This window comes from Topomyia yanbarensis, chromosome 3 (assembly GCF_030247195.1).
Source record: "Topomyia yanbarensis strain Yona2022 chromosome 3, ASM3024719v1, whole genome shotgun sequence".
NCBI classification, from domain to species: domain Eukaryota; kingdom Metazoa; phylum Arthropoda; class Insecta; order Diptera; family Culicidae; genus Topomyia; species Topomyia yanbarensis.
Genome location: NC_080672.1, coordinates 389,274,248 through 389,298,144, shown reverse-complemented (window position 1 = coordinate 389,298,144; position 23,897 = coordinate 389,274,248). Strand labels below are relative to the sequence as shown.

Here is a 23,897-nt window from a genome sequence, read left to right as displayed (position 1 = left end):
CGGACGAAAGATTTTTATAATTTCCCATTGCCAGAAATATTATCAAAAACATATAATCTATTATTAACGCCAAAACGGCTTATTTTAGGTCAATAGTATCTTCGGAGAATTTAATGGAGGTAATATGGCCTTTCTTCTGGAATTGTGCTTTTGCTGATTAATCCCCCTATGAGTGAGATATTTTCACAAATTTTCTTGGAAGTGATTATATCGAAATGATGTCTTCAGCAAATTTGTAGCTCTTACTTTTGCGAATAACTTTACTAAAGACTTTAAATATCTATTTTGAATACTTTAAAAGTTATGGCTTGTTGTTTGTTGATTACTCTTTGTCGCCCATTTATTGTTCAATATAGTAATAATCCAATGAAATAAGCTAAACATTATTTCGATAAAACGAATTTTGTATTTCATTTTACTATCTACAACCGCTAGAAATAATCACCGAACACTTCCAAGTTGACTGGAAGGAACTTGATACCTTATCAGTACAAAAATGTTCATTTGTGCGAACCTTCTCACTGCAATTTTTCTAACTTATAATCATCGGATCGATCTGAAACATATCGGAAAATGAAAAGCGAAAAAAATAACTCCAAGCAACGGCGTAGCCAAGAGAAGGTTTTGGGGTTTAACACCGTACAACACCCCCCCCCCCCCACAACACCAAAAAAAAAAAATTGGATTGAAGTTGAAAATTTATTGATGCAGACTGATTTAATTCAATATTACAATAACAATTATCTGATCCGTGGATTGATAACCTGTTGTTGTTAACATCATTAGGACTTTTGATAAATTGTCGGAATGGGGTCCTGATATGTAACTGATCTATTGGTCTTCATTTCACAGTTGTCTAATAGCATCAATATCAAATTCCTGCCTGAAAACATTCCAATAGAAAATTCCAGAGTTCTGTAATCAATCATAATCCTCAGATTTATTTTCAAATTGATCTCGGTTTTGTAGAAATGTATTGCAATAAGGGTCTTTATTTAATAGGAAGCGAAGTTAAAATTGATTTAATGTATATGAAACATAGAACTGCTCACCAAAAAAATGCATAACTTTCAACATTTGCTAAAAATGTTTTTGCCTTTCTCATTCACTCTAAAATTCGTCAATCTAATCGCGACCCGGAGGACCGAGTGTCATATGCCAATCGACTGAGTTCGTCGAGATCGGAAAATGTCTGTGTGTGTATGTATGTGTGTATGTGGAAAAAAATGTGACCTCAGTTTCTCAGAGATGGCTGGACCGATTTACACAAAGTTAGTCTCAAATGAAAGGTACAACCTTCCCATCGGCTGCTATTGATTTTTTTTTTATTGATTGGACTTCCGGTTCCGGAGTTACGAGTTAAAGAGTGCAATCACACAGCAAATTCTCATATAAACTGAAATGAAAAATTTTCAAAATCAAATTTGTATTTTTGATGCCAAATGACTTTAAAATGCATGAAACATTAAGATGCTTGACAAAAATTGACTTTTTTGGACTTTGGTACATTTTTGCATTTCTCGTATAGAAAGGTTATGCAATCACTCCAAAAATCGTCAATCATACCGGCCCGGAGGGAGTATGCAGTGAGGTGTTGCTACTTTAAAATTAAAACTAATTTAAAAAAAAAGGATCTGGACCTCTCGGATCTTTCTCCATGATCCGCCGCTGGTTTCAATCGATGTTTCAGTATCACATAGTATCTCAAGATCGTGGCTGTCGATCCATTGTATGTATGTGCAAATCGTACTGAACATGTAATATTCATTCCCACCATTGTATTGAACATAACCAGCCATGGAATCGTAGTCTGGACGAATGAGACAAGCACAATTGCACCACTAGATGGATTAAAACAGGTTTTTATTTTGGGAATGCGTCGAGTTGAGACGAAAACGTAATATGATTAATAACGAGGATAACACTTTCCGAATGTAGAGAGAAATTTATGAAAAATGACAATTTCCATTCGACTCTAGCAGGTTCTGATCGATTTTGATGAGCATTTGATTTTTGTTCTATGACCAATTGTATGTATAGGTCAAATGTTTAAAAACAGTAATTTAAGGTCAAGATAACATCATTTTGAAACCGCCAATTTCGGAGGTTTAGTATCTTCGATGAGTTTTACAAACGTTAAACAGCGCATCATTTGATAAAACAATTTTGACGGTATATCGTCCAAGAAGTATTTATGGTGAATTTTCTCAGGTTAATATTCATGACTACAATAAAGTCGCAACAAATTCGCTAAAGACACGAACCTTGTTACTATTTTCTGGAAAATAATTCTGCATAATTTTAAAACTTCAAAAATTATGGTTTCGGAATTATGCCGTTTAGACAGTAAGATCGACTTTCACCAAACCCCCGCCAAACCGAATTTCTGGCTACGCCGCTGACTTCAAGTAAGTAGAAACAAAGTCGTTCTACACTCGTTCACAAGAAACTTCTTCGAATGCTGAATATCTATTATAATACATTGACACCCCAATTGTATCAGCCAAATATGAATTGCCAAATATGATTTTTTATTGCATCGAACTACAACAATTTTTAGGTAGCTTTCAAGAGGTTATTTTATAGACTTCTTCCAAAATTTGGCGAACCTATTCCAATTCGTATACCAATTAATTGGTATACTTAAGGGTTTATATGTTGCAGATAGAGAAAATACTGAAATTTTCAGCTTTTTTCCTACACAATATTACGAAAGCTTATTAAACAATTATTGCTAATAAGTTTGTGAAAATTATAAACTATTTGAAATTTTTTAATAGTTTAATTTTTTATTTAACCGTGATTTTTTAATAAATAGTGACCATCGCTTCACAACGTAGTCTATTTTTCATGGCTTGCGGTGATCTCTCGAATTGCTGAACTGAAAATTATGGAATGGAAAATAATTTTTAGTGTTCTTTACAGATTTAACTCGCCGCGCAGATAGCTCTGAATTAGACCCGCTGGTGCCCTAAGACGATTTCGCTAGATTTTCGGAGCACTGTGCACCCAGTGCATTAACGCATGTGACGGAAGGCTATCGAAAAGTTTCGTGAAAATGAAAATTCCAGTAATGATGATGATTTCCCCAAACGGTTCGTTTTCGAGAGGTTTTTATTTGTTCTTTGGCATTAGGATTAGCGCTAATAATTCAAATCAAGGATACTACTGGGAAGTCACCTTTAGAAAAAGTCGATGTCGAAGTAAAATTTGGAACTATGCACGCATGCACTTCAGAGATAACGTGATATCAGGAGCTGCGATTTCATTTCAACGCTTTTTTTGTGAAAAGGGCGATACTCACAAATGTAAACATAAGGCTTTTTCATACATGCTAATGATAAATAAATAACCCCTTTAGGAAAATTCAGTTTTCCTACCACAATTTGGATATTTTATTAACAGAGCATTAACAATAATTTGTTGGAATGTCTATTTTATGGGCCATTTTTTCGCTTTTCCATTGATTTGGTTTGAGATTTCTAGCACTGATGTTGTCCTATGCTGATTTGAGCGATTCTCTGAGTCCTGCCACTATCCCATGTAGTATGTGTTATCAAAAACATCGCGAAGCATCATGTTCTAAATGTTCTCAAACGATATAATATCCGAAGAGAGTGATAAGAGTTATAAGAAATGTCTCATCACACTGTTAGGTGGATTAAAAGCGTTTTTAGGTACAAAAACTACAAAAAACCGAAATTTAACTTTACCTTATTTTTACGAAGCATCGTAAAGTGTTTATTTTTTTATAAAACAAATAAATCTCAGATTTGAGCAAGAGTAATAAATTACAAGCGAGTTTTTATTTTCCTTTAGAGTGGGATGTGCCAAATTCATTTTTAAGAGTTTGCTTATTTTAAATAAATTTGTTGTGAAACTAGTTGGCAATTATTTCAAATTATTTCAAGCTAAAATTCGCAATATTTTTATTGTTCAATAGTCCAACGTTTTAAAATGGATTAAACTTTTTGTACATTGATAAAGCACTGAAATAAAACAATTTTAGCAGTTTTAAATGTTTTCAGAATCTTTTATTCTAGTTGGACACAAATTATACGAATTTTGATTACTCGTATTTTACAGCATATTGAAATACTTTGTATAATACCAATTAATATCTATTTAACAATGAGTATCTTTCCAGAATTAGTTTAAACAAACATTTGAATAAAAACCATTAACATCAATAACTTAATGTGGGTGAACATGCAGGTTATCAAAGTCACCCCGGACTACGAAAATGGACTTCAATTTGAAATCATTTTTGGAAAAATAGCTGGAAGCGGAGAATTTTAGGTAATACCATTCAATCTTGTTCTCCATACATCAGTACATGGTTTAAAAATATTAAACTTGAAAAAAATGTGTTGCGTCTAAAAATATGTAATGATTACTTCGAAACGTGATCAATGTCACCCCGGTTTACAGTTAACAATTTATGAAAATAATGAAATTATACAGCACCATGACAAGTTACCATAACACTTTGTTCGCGGCAAATTTCGAGCATAAAATTTGCTATAAATAGTAAGACTAAATATTTATTCGATGGACGGTAATTCATAAAAATGGAATAATGTTTTTATTGAAAATTTACTCTGACTATCACAAAACATTTAAATATCCATTAAAAGAGATAGAGTTATCAGAATTAGAAATCATAATATATATGAGGGAATGAGACCATTCTGTTCATACATTATGATTTCATTGCGAATGTGTCATAGTTCCACCGTTACCCTCTCTCCCCTACTCTAACTCAATTAATGTGCCTATTGATTGAAAGAGCTACGCGTCCACTATATCCGAAACAAATCAATCAAAACAAGAAATTCCTCCGGCGGAAGCGTACAAGGTTTGGATTGGCTTGATTCTCGTCAAACGAAATGACTACCCGGCTCGAGCAACAGTGGACTGTCTCTCACTCCGCGGTGGACAGGAAGTGCTCATAATTGTAGGCGATAAGACCGTGAGAAACGCAAATGAAAAACTTAATTAAGGCTGAAAAATGCGGTTATTGGCACCGGTTCGTCGACGAAATAACGTGAGAAAAGGGATTAACAAGCTTTGGTTGAAGGTGATGGAAAATGGTAACCATAAATTTTCGATATCTACTGACCACTACAATTCAATTGATATCCATATTGATGGTTGTTCTCACTATTGTGTGGCAACTGGAAGTTGCCATTATGGAATCCAAAATGGCGGTAATCATGATTTTTTCATGTCTACTAACAACCCCTTTTCAAATGATACCCCTACCGATAATGGTTCTCACTATTTTGTGGTAAAATGAAGTCTCCATCTTGGATTTCTAAATGGCGGTAATCATGACATCAAAGTCTGCTGAGCACCCCCTTCAAATGACATCCATTTTGATCATGGTTTTCTGTATATTATGATAGCCGAAAGTCGCCATCTTGGATTTCAAAATAGTGCTTATCACCAATTTCTTTATCATATTCTTTCAAATGACAATTTATGTCTACTAACCCTTTCAAATGACATCCATATTGATGATAATTCTCACTATTTAGTGGTAACTGGAAGTCTCCATCTTCCAGTTCAAAATGGCGCTAATCATCCATTTCCAATGTCTACTGACGATCCCCTTTCCAATGACATTTATATTGATGACGGTTCTCTCTATTTCCTGGTAACCGGAAGTCGCCATTTTGGATGTCAAAATAACGTTAAATATCCATCTCCGATGTCACTTTCAAATCACAACAATATTGATGATGGTTTTCATTGATTTGTGATAATTGCTTTCTGAAACCATTCTTATGATAAATATGGAATATTTCTCCTCTCAGTGCTAAAAGTGGTATATGTTTTCAAACTATTTTTGCGTTAGGGTTTTTATACCATTTTTGCTCTGACTGGTACTTAAATCGGTTCTGCTCTTAATATAACGTACACCGTTTTTGCTCACAGTGAATTTTTAACCCACTTTTGCTCTCAGTCTCTCAAATAATGAGAAGTTTATCACGATCGATCATGGTAAAAGAATAATGAAAAACTCTGTCAAGCTTTACAACTCAAGGCAAGGAAGCAAAGAAAAAGACAAAAGTGCTAATATCAAAGATGAAGCAATATTATTTAATGAAAAAACATCATCCGCAAAAAAACTATGCGCGACTGCCGTGACATTCCCATGATTATGTTACTAACATTGCAAAACCCAAGGTTTCGCTCTTTCTTCTCTCTTTCTTTGTATCAATGTCTTTGTGTCTTTCTTACACCATCCCTATCGCTTGTCTTGGAAGCTGTATCATGTATCTGCCGGTAAAACTTCCCGCGGCACGAAAAAAGCGGAAAAATAATGAGCAAACCATTCCGGTAACCAGCAAGATAAAGAAAAAGTAAAAAGAAAACTTTAAATAAATCATACTTTAATTTGACAAACACCTGGGAAAAACGAGGTGAAAAGCACGTGGAAAAGGTGACAGCGAAAAAAAAAATGCGCAACGACTTTTATTGAGAAAACTGACCAGGTGTGCAGTGCAGTGCAGTGCAGCGTACCACACGGCTGCTCGAGTCCGGAAACGATGGTTCCAGCTCGTTCCAGTCTGGTTTAGGTTAGGAAAAGCGAGCAAAAAAAAAAGAATAGAACCTCAAGCGATAAGTTTAAATGTTCGTCGGTTGGTTTGTGGATTCGTGTCATTTTTTATTCCTATTTTCTCCACTCTCCAGCTAATTATCATCCACTTTGGTGGTGGTGGTGAAGATAGCATGTTTTTTTTACGTTCCTTCTCAACTGTCAACTGATGAGCAAAGCGCGAACCAACCAGGTGATGAGAATGTTTCCCCCTTCAAAGTTCGTTCGCGGCGACACGGTTTTCACTCTTCTGGTGCTGCTCCTGTTGCACCTGCGGCTGCTACCACTCTGTCACTGATTGTTACTGCGGGGAGAGCTATGAAATTAAATTACAGTTAAGCACTTTGAAAATTAATTGTCGGGATTGAAATGATTGAAATTTGTCACTTTGCACCTTCGCAGTTAGCTAGCATGGGTACGACTCGCGATAGATGCAATTAGGGTTGAGCGCTGCACAAGTTGCATGCTGAATGTGCTTTTAATGGCACCCGAACGGCGCACGATAAGAGAACGTATGTTGTAAAACTCTGAACAAGATGTTAAATTATTTCCGAAATGAGATGATCAAGCGAAATTAAATCGTTTAGATTAGAAATGATTGGTTCCAATTTAGTAGATAATTAATTGAAGTGTTTCTCCAACTTCTCACATTGAGAATAATTAATGATTTATTTGAAAACGTTTCCCCATCGTAACCGATTGTCACGTGTGACTCATTTACCGAAGACAATAGACATGCGGTTGACGTTACTTACATCCTTTCATTCAGGTAAGCGATACCTACACTAATTAAAGTTGCTTTTTTCTCCAGTTGCGAACAACATTATCGTTGCCAAACAAAAGGACTCCCATTGTGTGCAGTGTACACCAACAAAATGTCGCACTGCAGTGTCATTATTGTCAGTGGTTTGAATAATTGAGCCCGTATCTGAAAGAAGGAGAGCCCGTATTCGGAGGTAATAAATAATTCATCTCCCAGTTGGCAGACAGCCTCGATGGAAGCGTAATTGTCGGGTGCTTATCAGTACGAATCAGATGGAAACGGTGGGGGAACGTTCGAAGCTACTCAAACAAAGACAAACAATAGCACCAGGTCATATGGGGGCTACATCTGCCAGGGAGGGAATTGTCATCTGTGGCGCCCAAAAGGGTACCGGACTTGGCTGATCATCCAACAACTGCAGTCGCTGTTAAGCGACCAAACGTGAGTCACTGCACAATTTATTGCTGGTTCGGAAAATCTCACTTTTCCATCACTTGACTCTAATTAGAGACGTCTCAGCTCCATGATACACCAGCGATTTCCACCATTAATAGTAATGAGTTATATTTCCTTTTAGATTAAGCTTAATACCATTACTCACGACTGGGTTCTTCACTTCGGTCCATTTTCAAATCGGATTAAGCGATGGAAGGAGTGAGGTTTTTTTTTTCCTATTCATACCCTCATCCCGAGCGAGGTGTAAAAATTCACTGACCAACCAGAGGACGGCTGCTTCGCGGTGTTCACTCAAGCGCCCTTTCTCGGAGGGGGCGGGGGATCGCAGCGTAAAAGAACTACAAAATAGGACGAGTGGCAATCTTGCTCAGCTCTGTCTCAATCGCTGCGTCGCACATGGGGTGGAGACTGGACAAAACCTCAAAATAAGTTATCTAGTGCTAATTTTGCGCGCGATAATTTTTTTTTAACTTCAAAGTTCAAGGGGTAAGGAACTTGGAAAAACCATGTAAATTTTGGTCTCCTGAAGGTGACATATATTAGATTCAAAAATTACTAAATATTATGATGGTATTATCAATTTTGCACCGCAATTTAACGACTCATTGACGCCGGTTAAGTGTTGACACATTTAATTTTTAAATAATTTTTTATCAATATTTATTTTACGTCATTTGCAGAATTGCGATTTGATATAGTTCGTCATGTTTGAAATTTTGCCTCCGATAAAATTTATAATTTTTTGGTGTGTATGAAAATAAACACGTTTGCTTTTCTTTTTCCTAGAAGTATTGTAGCAATCCAACATTACACGTTATATTCAAAATAAAATCTATTCCAAAATTTAGATAAATATCTGCGTCCAGGTGTGCAAAAATCGAACTCAATTTCTAATGGAGACGTATGGTAGCTTGTATGCAAATGCACATATATATTTTGGAGTAGCTCTTAGGAAGTCTCCCCGGAATCTACTATTCAATCTATCGCATCCACATACAACTCATTACTTCAACGTCATACGAAAACAATAACTAAAACGCTTTTAATCCACCTAACAGTGTGATGAGACATTTCTTATAACTCTTATCACTCTCTTCGGATATTATATCGTTTGAGAACATTTAGAACTTGATGCTTCGCGATGTTTTTGATAACACATACTACATGGGATTGTGGCAGGACACAGAGAATCGCTCAAATCAGCATATGACAACATCAGTGCTAGAAATCTCAAACCAAATCAATGGGAGGGCGAAAAAATGGCCCATAAAATAGACATACAAACGAATTATTGCTAATGCTCTGTCAATAAAATATCTAAATTCCTCAATCAATGCATTGTGGTGGGAAAACTGAATTTTCCTAAAGGGGTTATGTATATTGTACTGAGCCAAAAAATCGATTTTTTTTTGAATCGGAATGAAGTTTATACTTTACTCAAATTTTCAACGCGACTGAGACCTAAATATCAACGCTTTTTCTGGAAAAAAGAGATACTAGCAGTGACACCATTCAAAGAAAATCAACAGTGAATATTTCCAGACTTGGTTTTATTTCCTATTTAAGAAATATTGTGTTTTACATCCTAGATTGCATGATTCAGTGATCGAAACCCAAAACTTCATGAAGTATTTGAAATTATTAAATTAAAATTTGTGTTTGCTATTGAAGTTGACAAAATGATAGTATCGCCCCTTTGACGATTGTTTACTTTTTCGGTCCCACCTATCAGCATTGAAGTATCACCCTTACATTTTGTTTACAATACCAATTTTACAATTGGTGGGGGTTTGGTGAAAATCGATCTTACTGTCCAAACGGCATAATTCCGAAACCGTATTTTTTGAAGTTTTAAAATTATGCAGAATTAATTTTTCAAAAAATAGTAACAGAGTTCGTGTTTTTAGCGAATTTGTTGAGACTTTATTGTAGTCATGAATATTAACCTGAGAAAATTCACCATAAATACTTCTTGGACGATATACCGTCAAAATTATTTTATCAAATGATGCGCTGTTTAACGTTTGTAAAACTCATCGAAGATACTAACCCTCCGAAATTGGCGGTTTCAAAATGATGTTATCTTGACCTTAAATTACTGTTTTTGAACATTTGACCTATACATAATTGGTCATACAACAAAAATCAAATTCTCATCAAAATCGATCAGAACCTGCTAGAGTCGAATGGAAATCGTAATTTTTCATAAATTTCTCTCTACATTCGGAAAGTGTTATCCTCGATATTAATCATATTACGTTTTCGTCTCAACTCGACGCATTCCCAAAATGAAAACCTGTTTTAATCCACCTAGTGGTGCAATTGTGCTTTTCTCATTTGTCCAGACTACGATTCCATGGCTGGTTATGTTCAATACAATGGTGGAATTAAATATTACATGTTCAGTTCGATTTGCACATACGTACAATGGATCGACAGCCACGATCTTGAGATACTGACCGCCGCTGGTTTCAAGCGATGTTTCAGTATCACATAGTAAGATCCGGGAGGTTCGGGTCCTGCCGAAAATTTTCAACTTGTTAAGAAATTTTAAACTAGTTTTAATTTTAAAGTAGCAACCACTTACTGCATACTCCCTCCGGGCCGGTATGATTGACGATTTTTAGAGTGATTGGATAACCTTTCTATATGAAAAAGGCGAAAATGTCCCAAAAAAATCAATTTTTGTCAAACATTATTTTTTTCGAGTTTACATCAAATCTCGATGTTTCATGCATTATAAAGTCATTTGGCCTCAAAAATACAAATTTGATTTTGAAAATTTTTCATTTCAGTTTATATGGGAATTTGCTGTGTGATTGCACTCTTCAACTCGTAACTCCGGAACCGGAAGTCCAATCAATAAAAAAATCAATTGCAGCCGATGGGAAGGTTGTACCTTTCATTTGAGACAAACTTTGTGCAAATCGATCCAGCCATCTCTGATTAACAGAGGTCACATTTTTTTCCACATACACACATACACACACATACATACACACACAGACATTTTCCGATCTCGACGAACTGAGTCGATTGGCATATGACACTCGGCCCTCCCGGTCAGGATTAGATTGACGAATTTTAGAGTGAATGAGAAAGGCAAAAACATTTTAGCAAATGTTGAAAGTTATACATTTTTTTGGTGAGCTGTTCTATGTTTCATAGACATTAAATCAATTTTAACTTCGCTTCCTATTAAATAAAGACCCTTATTACAGTACATCTCTACAAAAACGAGCTCAATTTGAAAAGAAATCTGAGGATTATGATTGATTACAGAACTCTGGAATTTTCTATTGGAATGTTTTCAGGCAGGATTTTGATATTGATGCAATTAGACAACTGTGAAATCAAGACCAATAGATCAGTTACATATCAGGACCCCATTCCGACAATTTATCAAAAGTCCTCATGATGTTTACAACAACAGGATATCAATGTACGGATCAGATAATTGTTATTGTAATATTGAATTGAATCAGTCAGCATCAATAAATTTTCAACTTCAATCCAATTTTTTTTGGGTGTGGTGGGGGGGGCGTTGTATGGTGTTAAACCCCAAAACCTTCTCTTGGCAACGCCATTGCTTGGAGTTATTTATTTCGCTTTTCATTTTCCGATATGTTTCAGATCGATACGATGGTCATGAGTTAGAAAAATTGCAGTCAGAAGGTTCGCACAAATGAACATTTTTGCACTGATAAGTTATCAAGTTCCTTCCAGACAACTTGGAAGTGTTCGGTGATTATTTCTAGCGGTTGTAGATAGAAAAATGAAATTCAAAATTCGTTTTATCGAAATAATGTTTGGCTTATTTCAATGGATTATTACTATATTGAACAATAAAAGGCGACAAACAACAAGCCATAACTTTTAAAGTATTCAAAATAAATATTTGAAGTCTTCAGTAAAGTTATTCGCAAAAGTAAGAGCTACAAATTTGCTGAAGGCATCATTTCGATATAATCACTTCCAAGAAAATTTGTGAAAATATCTCACTCATAGGGGGATTAATCAGCAAAAGCACAATACCAAAAGAAAGGGCATATTGCCTCCATTAAATTCTCCGAAGATACTATTGACCTAAAATAAGCCGTTTTGGCGTTAAAAATAGATTACATGTTTTTGGTCATATTTCTGGCAATGGGAAATGATAAAAATCTTTCGTCCGCATTTAATGTTAAATATCTCTTTTGATAATAGTCCGATTTCAACAATCTATAGCTTTAACGAAAGGTATTCGTTAAAGCTGTCTAAAAACATATAAATTGTTAATCTATATTGTCAACTTCGGCAAATAATTCCAAGAAACTGCAAAAAACGCCATTTTTACACATTCAAACATTCATATCTTGGAAACTAAACATCAGAATCAAAAACAAATTAATAGCGTTCATACTGTTTTTTAGTTCTTTCATTTAAAATTGGTTTGGATAAGATCGGTTCAGCCATTGCTGAGAAACACGAATGAGAATTTGTCCGTTACATACACACACACACACAGACACACACACACACACACACACACACACACACACACACACAGACATTGTCCCAAATCGTCGAGTTGAGTCGATTGGTATATAAGACTCGGCCCTCCGGGCCTCGGAAAAAATCTTGAAAGTTTGAGCGAATTCTATACATTTCTTTTATAAGAAATGTAAAACAGTTAAAGTGAAAGGCATTCACTGTCCCTGGATGACTTTGGATTTATGGACTCTAGTAAAAATAAAGAGTAATTACCTTCAACGTCTCAAAAGTAATCCCGCCGATCAACATCTAAAGCAAATGCTATTGCATGTATCCAAAAAGGTAGATGCCACAAAACGACTGGTAAAAAAATCTTTCTATGAGAACCTTCTTACTAACACACCACATTCAAAACTATGGAAAAACCTAAAAAGCACTTTTGGTTTAGCAAAGAAAAGCGACCGATAAATCTAATTGTCGATGGTAAAAAAACCAACAATAATGCAGAAGTCTGTGAGTCTTTTAATGTCTTCTTCTCTAGTATAGGGAAAAAACTGTCAAATGATATCCCCACCACCTCAAACATTTGTCCTTTAAGTAATGTTCGTCGCGTCCGTGAGTCAATCATCAACAAACGAAGTAATTATGCTGATACATAGCCTAGATAATAAGAAGAGTAGTGGCCCTGATAACATTCCTGTCAATATGTTAAAAGGAAATTCTTGCGCTTTTTCTAGAATCCTTTCTCAATGTTTCAACATAATTGTTCAATCTGGTTATTACCCTGACTGTCTCAAAGTGGCTAAAGTCATCCCTGTTTTTAAATCAGGTAACTGTTGTGATTGTAATAATTATCGTCCTATATCTACACTGTCCGTTTTCAACAAAATCCTCGAAAAACTATTTGTTGCTAGATTATTAGAATTTTTGAACAAACACAGCGTCCTCTATAGATTTCAGTATGGGTTTAGACAAGGCTCTAGCACCCAAACCGCTATAATTGAATTAGTAGATCTAATAATGAGCGAAGTGGATCGTAAAAACATTGTTGGTGCTCTATTCCTAGACCTTAAAAAAGCATTTGACACTTTGGACCACACAATACTGCTGGCCAAGCTTGAATGTTACGGTATCAGGGGCATTGCTCATTCTGTTATTCATAGTTACCTGACGAATAGAAAGCAATTTGTATCTGTGGATGGTGAACGTAGTAGCCTTGCTCCCATTGGAATCGGTGTCCCTCAAGGTAGTAATATAGGACCTTTGTTATTTCTGTTGTATACTAATGACCTAGGTAACTTGAGGCTTACTGGAACATTGTTGGTGCTCTATTCCTAGACCTTAAAAAAGCATTTGACACTTTGGACCACACAATACTGCTGGCCAAGCTTGAATGTTACGGTATCAGGGGCATTGCTCATTCTGTTATTCATAGTTACCTGACGAATAGAAAGCAATTTGTATCTGTGGATGGTGAACGTAGTAGCCTTGCTCCCATTGGAATCGGTGTCCCTCAAGGTAGTAATATAGGACCTTTGTTATTTCTGTTGTATATTAATGACCTAGGTAACTTGAGGCTTACTGGAACTCCTAGACTGTTTGCTGATGACACAGCTCTGTTTTATCCCAACAATGATGTCAATACTATTATTAACTCGATTGATAACGATCTAAGTGTTCTCGACCAATATTTCAAAGCAAATTTATTATCACTAAACCTTTCCAAAACTAAGTACATGATCTTCCGATCCATACGGAAAACTTTACCAACACATCATCATCCCAAACTTAGAGATTGTACAATTGAAAATGTGGACTGTTTCAAATATTTGGGTATACACTTAGATCCTACGTTATCCTGGACACACCATATAAAATTTATCGAAAAGCGTGTGGCATCCTCCTGTGGTATTTTGTGGAGAGTTAAAGCGTTTGTTCCCCAGCGAGCTCTATTGAACTACTACTTTGCATACATTCATTCACAACTTAACTACTTAGTATCGGTATGGGGGCGAGCAGCGAGCTCTCACCTTAAAAAGCTACAAACACTACAAAACAGATCCCTGAAAATTATATTTAATAAACCACTTTTATATTCGACTTTGTTGTTATACTCTGAAAGTGCCCACAATATTTTACCCATAGCCCACTTATGTGACGTACAAACATTATTATTCATACACGACAATCTACATAACTCCATCGCGCAGCATAATATACATTTTACAACTTTAACACATTCTCGTTCAACACGTCGAAATAGTAACTTGCAACGCATTCGAGCAGCCACAAACCTTGGCCAAAAGCGCATTCTTTTTATTGGCCCTACCAAATTTAATGCACTTCCACTTGACATGCAGAGAATCGACAATCGTACCATCTTCAAGGCTAGATTGAAACAGTACTTTAAACATAGGCTTAACGAAATATTTAATTAATGATATTGTTTTGTAATTTAATGTAAACATCCGTCAGCAGTATTTAACTTTAATTTAATTTATAATGTGGATCCCTTAACAGGAAATCTATTTCCACTGGGATTCCACCTTAGTTAAATATCTTAAACTAATTGCACATCAATAAATGTCTGTCTCAGCTCAGTTTGTTTTATTTGTTTTGTTTGTTTTTGTTGCCATTATTCATGGGCTGAGACAAGTTGCGTCCACTACCAGGGGGCTCTTGTATGAGTTCTTTGGTGTGGGGGAGTGTGGTGGGCAATTAAAAAAAAAAAAAAAAAGTTCAATACCATAAATGCATACTTTTGTAAGACATTATTCAGTCACATTTTTCTGTTTTTTTTTTTGACGACAGCTAGAGACATATAATTCAAGTGAGAGCTGGCAGTTTACTTTCTGCTTCTGCCTGAGTCAACCCTACAATCGAGCCAAGTGAACGACAAGTAGTAAGCTCTCGATCTAGTGTGCATTAACTCGAGAACAAAAGAAACGTCTTAATTATTTGTGCCGTGAGTAAAGTTGACGAAGAAGCTCTGTTTCGACTTTAATTCTGACTTTAAATTTTGTTCAATACGACCGAGTTTTCATGAAGTGGAACATCTTGTGAAGGTGAAAATGGAACTTAGGCTTAATGAAGTTGCCTATATTCAGTATCATCATCTCCACAATGCGGTATTGATATCATTCAATACGTTTATCCAAGCAGAATGTTTCTTTTTGCCGAACAACTAAAAGTGCGTGGTTGAAGGTGACAACGTTGAAATTAAGATTCTCGTGAAGATAGAAAATGACTATGTAGGGGTAAGGCTACATGAGCTATCACCAATTACCCCTTTTGAGCTAATTGTAGAATGTATGCCGCAATACGGAGAAGAAGAATCCGTTACACATGATACGCGAAGAAATTTCTTTCCGGGTATTCCTAACGGTGTTCTTGTGGTGAGGATGTTGGTCGAAAGAGCTCCTTCTGCTTGACTATAAAAGTCATGAAACTACTATTATACCACTGTAGAATTAAAAAAAAATCGATTATTTATTTATTAGCTTAAAATGTGGTTTAGAATTGTATAAATTATATCCCAAAACATGGAAGACGAATACAATACACAAATGTTCAAATTTTTAATTCTACCGCAACGCCTCTTGTGTACGGAAAACTTTAACCACGTTTTTCTCGAAACCACTTTTTTTGAGCTGGCCTGAAACGTAACTCGAACAAATGATTTTTGATCGTTTTGAAATTTTCACAATATATTACTTCTCCAGCGACGTACGTAGGATTTTTTATTGCTTAACTTTTTTTAATTAACAATTTTGTGTCGATTTTTATGACAGTGAAATCGAAATATCGGAAAATCCCACGTACGTCGCTTGCTATTGATATAAGGAATCAGAAAAACTTAAGCGTTTTATGGAAGATAGATTTTCGGGCGTGGACTCCTTCAAAAAACGCGCATGGGGCAAAATGCTGCACAGCCGCCATCTTGTGTTGAAATTGCTCAAAAAAATTATTTTGAGTGATTCATTACTTATGTTGTAAATCGCACTTAACAAGATCTCGATTCATCCTTTATTGTTCCAAGAAAAATTTCAGAAATATACCTAGTTTTACATGCTCTACAGTTATGTAACCCCTTAAATAAACTACGCTGTGCATCCATGGGGGGAAACTCCTACGTGCAGGTACTGTAAGCAGACAGCACACCATGAAACATTCGCGTAAAATGCTTAAGATGCAGAGGAGAATGCATCTCAACACAAGAAGAATCCAGTACCCCAAAATCAACTATAAGCAAAATCGGTGAGGTCTTAATTAATAACAGTGACGATGGATTTACATTAGTCCCCCGTAAGTGTAAGTAGCAGGGAAGAACAGCTGATCTCGACCACCAAGACAGCTTTAAGGGGGTCCTCTTATATAATTGTGCAAAAAGTACCTAATATTTATTTGATGTTTTTTTGAAGAAGTAAAATGACTTTGACATGTGCGCTAATCTCCAAAATGTTTATTAAGGTTCTAGTGTAAGTTGTCAAAAATGGCGGCTTTTTCTAAACAAGATTTTTTAAATGAGCGGGCATTCTAGTTTTTGAACCAATCAACTTTGCGTTTTGCCTGCCTAAAAGAAGACAACATTCTCCGGCGCAGTAACCTACAAAATTGCAATATTTTGATCATATACGATTTTTTTACAGCGGGTCAAAGTGGAAAAAGAGTGCGAAAAAAAAACTTTATTTTCAAGTGGCCGTCATTTTGTTTCTATAACGAGTTTTTTCATGTTTTTAAGGTTGGGGCGCCTCTATGGAATGTAGTCTTCAAGATCGTTTTGGTTTTCTGCTTGTAGACGACGAATTGCGACCTGTGTCCGCAGATGAGGTCGGTTTTCAAAACACCTTTTGCTGGAGCTGCCATTTTGGACGCCACTTCGAACATTTTGCGGAATAGCGCACATGTCTAAGTCATTTTACTACTTAAAAAAAATCAAACAATAGGTACTTTTTGCACAATTATGTAAAATGACCCCCTTAACGACCTTGACGTGAAATTCAGGTGAGAATTTATGACGCAGTAGGCGAGCAGATAAATGCTTCCTTGCCGCGAAAGAAGGTTTCCGCGTGCAATTCAAAATTTCGTGCGCGAGATCCAATGGATAAATAATACTATTTTATTTGATTTTTTTTTTCATTTTGTAAACATATCAAAGATCCACGGTTCTGTTGAGCTATGAACCGTGTCAAATAAACGAGTTAAGAAAAACGAGCCACGTGGAGAAAAAAATAGGACAGATAATAGGAATAGGATCATGCAAACGCGCCTAAAATTGTTATTCAACTCGTCTTCACCGTAGATTTCGGGATTTGTTCGCATTTTAATTAAACTAAATCAAAATACAAAGTACCTGACCATATTATTATACTTAGGATGAAAGTAATCTTTTCCACAATTTTAACTACAACACTTGTCTATTACTTAATTACTTAATGTCAACGGTGTTCGAATTGTGAGAATGTGGTAAAATTCTCCATTCGCTCCTTCGTTACCCTGGCACTTGGATCTGTCTATTCTCAGCGCACGATGTGTACTTATGACGACCAGTCTCCTGCGTGTCAATACTGCAAATAAGACATTACGGGAAATCCGACGTGGGTATATCTATGACAAAAACAATTAAAACAAAAACAAATATAGAAACTTCACCACAAACATTTGTCCAACTAGTAACACTTGCCAAACCATCAACAACACTGTCTTTCAGCACATTGAAGTAAGCTACCAATACCGCCAACGAGACGACAGAAAACAAGAAGGATAATTTTACGACCGTAATCCTCAAACCGATATAGAGGCGAATGACCATAAAGCTAAAACCTTTATAATCGAAATAAAAAATACTGTACTTTTTCCACAGTTAATGAGATCATGTTGATTCAAGAACAATTTTTCAAAAAGGATAGTTCTAGAAGCTGTTACATTCATTACTTCCAAAAATTTTCGTCCGATGACCGTATTTTGTACAGCAAAACCATCCGAGAATAAGTTAAAAGGAACAAATAGTTCTGAGCCATAAGACACACTCTGAAAGAATGCGATTTTTACAAAAAATAGTGCTAAAAAATTAAATTACAAAGAAACATACTTTATTTTAATTTTTAGTTTTTTTGTCAACAAAGCAAACATCATGAAGAACATGCTTGTAAATTTCATACTAATTGAAAGACGTAATTTTATTACATAATATAATTATAAATATACTTCAAAGCAAAACGCATTTAAAGGAAATCTTCCAAAATGTGATAGTTTTCGAGATATTTAGAATTTTGAAACAAGAAAAGAAATAATTTGTAAAAAAATCCCGTTTTTATGAGTCACTCGCGTTTCTTTCAACTATCAACAATCAATTGTTAATCATTTTAAGCATGAAACAAAATTTTAGCATCTTTTAATCATGGAGAAGCTAAAAAAACAAGTTTTTCTAACAACAACTTTCAACATATTTTTGAACTTACTTTTAACTACAAATAGTGCAGTCAAAGTATTTTTTATTGAATAAGATTTCTAAATGCAATTTCAAATCAAAATGCCCATAATGAAATTTTTCGAAAATGTAGTTTTCGAGGTATTTTTAATATTATTTCAACAAAAGCAATAAGTTTGGTTTATTACGACCTTTTCATAAGTTGTTTGCACTTCTCCATCAAGAACAATAGATTTTTAAAAATTCACATTAAATTTCCTGTAACTTTTAAAATTAGAAGAAATCTGAAACTACAAGAAAAAAATGATTATCTGATTCAACTAAATGGTGAGATGATTAAACTATACAGTTGAATCATATATTTATTGGCGGAATAATTTTTTTATGAATAATTCCGATATTTTGTGAGTAAAAAACCTCTTTAATTGAAAAATTATCCCGAAAACTCAAAGAAAGGGGTTAGGTATTTTATACATAGAATGTGTATGCAAAGTTTGAAATAAATCGGTTAAATAGTTTTTGAATGGCAGTTAACACCACAAATCGTTTTTTTTAGAGATGTTCTATAAAAACTTCGTCACCAAGTCACTTGTCGATATTTTTGCATAGAAAAAAATATAGAATATTGTTGAAATGATACATTATAATGTACAAAAGTTTTGATCAATACCCCAATCAATTCCTTCCTCCCCCTTAAAAGCACCCCTTTATTGCTAGGATAGGCCAACTGCTAAATTATGTTATTCAGAAGCACGGTGGTACACATTATCGCAATGTTTTAGCCGATACACTACCACAATCAAAACACGCTTTTTGCATCCAGCACACAGGAAAGAATCAGCAGTGCAGCCAAACTAAAACATAAACTTGAAAATTTATTATAATGCAGTTTCAGGTATGAATAATCAATTATTTCAAGTTATTCATTAAAAATGACTCAGCTTCTGGTCAGGAAAATGCAATGTTTGATGTGTCATTATTGATTGCAGCCTTCGCATGATTATTTCCTGCAAGTGCAATACTGTGCGCACTTTTTCTAACAGCTGATGAGGTTCTTACATGTGCGGGATGTTTACATTCATTTTGATTAATTGAAAAAAGTAGAGCGAAATATTCGTTTCCCGGCTAACCGCAAAGAATCAAGACGCACCAAACCGCCCTCGCTGGGAAAGATAAGCCGAACGAGCCTTGCTTTCCTTCCAGTGGCGGCGCGAGGTATTTTGCTGCTCGGGGCAGAGAGTTAAATTTGCCGCCCCTTTTATTACGAACGTATCAAAAGAGATCGAATATTTCCCACGTTTTCATATATAACAAATATAATAGACGGGTGGCTTTTAGCCGAATGCTGATTGGCCGCACGCCATTCATCCGAATGAGTAATTAGGCCGAATGCTATTTTATTTATCTGCGTAACCATAACAGAGTTCTAAATAATCTTTAAACTGGAGTCGACTGTTTTCAATTTTTAGGTCAGGTGTATGGCTTTGCAGTCTAATGTTTAAGCAAAAACAAACTATTTTGTTTTCTTCCGACGTTTCGGTCCGTTTGGGACCTTTTTCAGATCTGTTGTTGTACAACAATGGATTGTCATATGGTTATTCAGGATCATCTGTTTCGATCGTGTAAAGTCATTTCGGGATCGGAACGCTCGTCTTATTTCCCCTCTGAATTCGGTTCAGTCAATATCTCTCAACTAACTGCTAACAAAAGTTAGCAGAACTTTAGAAGTTAAAGCTCGTTATATTTGGATGGCCTCTGAAAAATTGTATTTTTTCTACCTTTTCAAATATTTTTTTCAATTAAGTTCTTCTAATTGTCACAATACAAAACTATTATTAACGCATATTTTATTCTCGAGTATTTTCAAAAAGATGCGGACCATCTTAAAAAACAATACTTCTTCCAACTATAACCCAATATTTATTTCCGAATGTATGTTGGAATTTTCTTAACATGCTACAAATAATATTTTTTTCGTAACATGCTACTAATACTATATTGATAGCATATAAATCGATGTTAAACCGTGTAATTTTGGAGGGGTCCTACAAAAAATGTAAAGAGCCGCTGTTCTATATCATACTGAAGCGTAATGTACTATATTTAGGCAGTTATCATAAAAAAAGTTTTTAAGGGGTCACAAGTAACGGTCTTTAATTTAGAGAGCATTACAAGTAGATATTTCTGGTCTTCATTAAAAATGGTTGCAAAAACAATCTCTTCAACATTTCTGGTTATATTTTCTAGTTTTTCAAAACTTCAAAAAGGGAAATAATTATTACACTTCAAGAGGATAAATCACTGAAACTATTTCACTAAAACTAAGGCTTTAGGATAGTTTGACGCTAGGTTTGGACAAATACACACTGTGCAACGGTTTGATAGGGACATAAGTTCCATGAGTCATATATGTATGCATGTACCTTAGATCGTGTTTTCTAACCTATAGCAAATTGATTTCACGAAATATACAGGAGCGAAATTTTTCTCAGCACTACGAATAATCGAATCTGGACTGTAGCTTAGAAATGTGGTCTACTGAATTGCTCGGCTCAAAAAATGATTTCAAAGCTACCACAAAATATTAAAAGAACTTAAAGAAGTTTGAGCTATTTTATATTTTGTTTCTTTTCCATAATGCAATAGTATAAACTTCATTTTTAGTTTTAAATAAGTGACTTGATCTTCCTTATCTTGATTTAGAGGTTTTGACATTCTTCAACGGAATAACATACTTAGCTCATATTTTGATTTAAGTCTGCTTCCTCATCTCGTATAGATCAGTACCTAGACAAAAAGCGGTGCTTGCGAACAGTATACAAACAAAATATACTACCTGAACCATGCCGCTCTAACTTGTACGTGTAACATATAGATAATGGGAGAACACTATCTCGATTGACTTTCCGCAGAGCCGTCTTACATCTACAGTACGCGAGGTGCAAAGTTGATCAAGGTGACAATGGTATTTTTTCTTACAGAAGTACCCCACATACAGCTACATTATACGAGACAAGTAGTACTAATAACGTTTAACTCCTTAGCCGAGACAGGAAACTTCTTAGCGAAGAAACGTGCATCACGACGTCGAATATGAAAATGTCTAATGGAAAATCGCCTGCATGATTTGGCACCTCGTACTGCCACAAAGATTCATGTCGAAATAGGGAAAAATGGAATCCGTCTACAACGACACTTGGAAAAAAACTTTTCCCTAGCATTCTGAACCAACCTATATCGTCTTACTTGACATTAAAGGGCAGATCATCTCAAGGTGTTAACTGCACGCAAAGAACCCATTGCATGTAAATTGGACAGACGCCCACGTACCAGTTCTGTAACCAGACGGCACACTACGGTAAGCCATTCGCCAAAACAACTAAAGGAAAATTCATCTAATACAACCAACACCACGAAACAGCCTTTGATATATGCTGATACGCCAAAGACAGCCGGCCAAAGAACACATACCGAACAAACAATATTACCCGGTATCCTCATGCAATAGTCAATATACCTAGGGAATAAATAAACAAGAAAGAAGACGGTTACACCAGTCACTCAAAAACACAAAATGCACTAAACAAGCAATGGCGAAAATCAAAGCTCTAGCGACGACGACATGAACACAAACACAAGCAAGGAAGAAAGCAGACGGAATGGTCAGCAAGGGGCAGAGGATAAATCTGACTATTGCTCACCACCAAGAAAGGAAATTAGCACAAAAAGCTGAAAGCAGCGCGCCCAGGATAGTTTGAATTGCTAATTTAATTGTATTTTTGAAACGTATATTATTTCCAAAAAGGCGAAAGACTCTCGAGGTCACAGCCTTAATAAATGAATAGAAATATTTCGATTTGTTTTGTCATTGAACATTCCCAAAAATCTAAATTATTTACAAATAATTTCTTTAATTGGCATGCACAAATCATCGTAGGATAATAGTTATAATATCACCCTTATTCTTGTTTACGACGAATGTGAGATTCGAACGAAAGTTGTGTCAATTCTTGTTCACAACAGCAAAATCAAATTAGCTTCGTTCGAACTGCAAATCTCGCGTTCGCCGTAGACAAGAATAAGGGTATATATACCCAATCAACAAGTATATTTGTATTATGTTTTTTCAATTATATATTTCTTTCTTACAACATGAACTAACCAAAACATATAAATAAATGCTTGACATTCAATTAAATTGCGTTCGCCAATTAGCATTCGGTCAAATTGCTGTTTAGCTCTTTAGGCCAAACGACCCTGTCGGCAAAATAAACTAAATTCGGACGAACGACACTAGGCTAAATGTCCTATTGGGTTTAAATTATAATGGCATTCGGCCAATTGACCTGGAATCGATGAAAGTATTAGAAAATGTCTGCATAATTTTTTTCTGATTATTTTTATTACTTGTTCATATGTTATACAATTTTCAATTTGTATCTTTCTTGCCTTCGCTGCAGGTAGAAGTGTCACACTTTTCCTTAGCGTAGGTATTGAAAAACTACATTCGAAAGTGGCATTGTTTACATATTTTCAGCTAACCGTTTTATCGCACATATGCATTTTAACTCATATTTTGATGAAAATTGTTAAAGTTACTTGAAAAAGATGAACTAGAATTTGTATTGAGTTGAAACAGAGTTAAGAAAATATAGGAATAATCAACCAAGCAGAGGGCGGCATTGCCTTGACATTTTTTATTAATTCGGAATCAACAGAGTAAAACGTTTGCTAAATGGACAAAACAAACATTTTTACAAAATTGTTAACAAAATCAAGATTAAATACAGAACAATCCTTTTAAAAATGTCAATTATCTTATACAGGCGTGTTTTCATTCGGATGTGTTCGCTCGGAAGTTCATCCCAGTATAACCTATGCCGGTATTTAGTCACACGAAAATCATGCGCAAGGTGAACAGAGACGACCTTTGACATTGAGAAATACATAGTTTTGAATTGTGCGTCACATCCGTCGTTCCGATCTCCTAGCTCCTTCGTTTTCAACAGACGCCAAAATTATATAAATTGGGACGTTTCACACACGAAATGCCGCCCCGAAATTTTGCCGCTCGGGGCGGCTGCCCCCTTCGCCCCCCTTAGCGCCGCCACTGTTTCCTTCCCAGATAGCTTCCCAAGAGGAAGAAGCATAATGGACAACAGCTTCCCTGG

The 23,897-nt window shown here is 35.5% G+C and overlaps 1 protein-coding gene across 1 annotated transcript in view; it reads left to right on the top strand.

The window, feature by feature from the left end:
* Positions 1-23,897, top strand: part of LOC131693845 (phosphotriesterase-related protein) — a 195,837-nt gene that overhangs the window by 24,741 nt on the left and 147,199 nt on the right. The window lies entirely within an intron of this gene.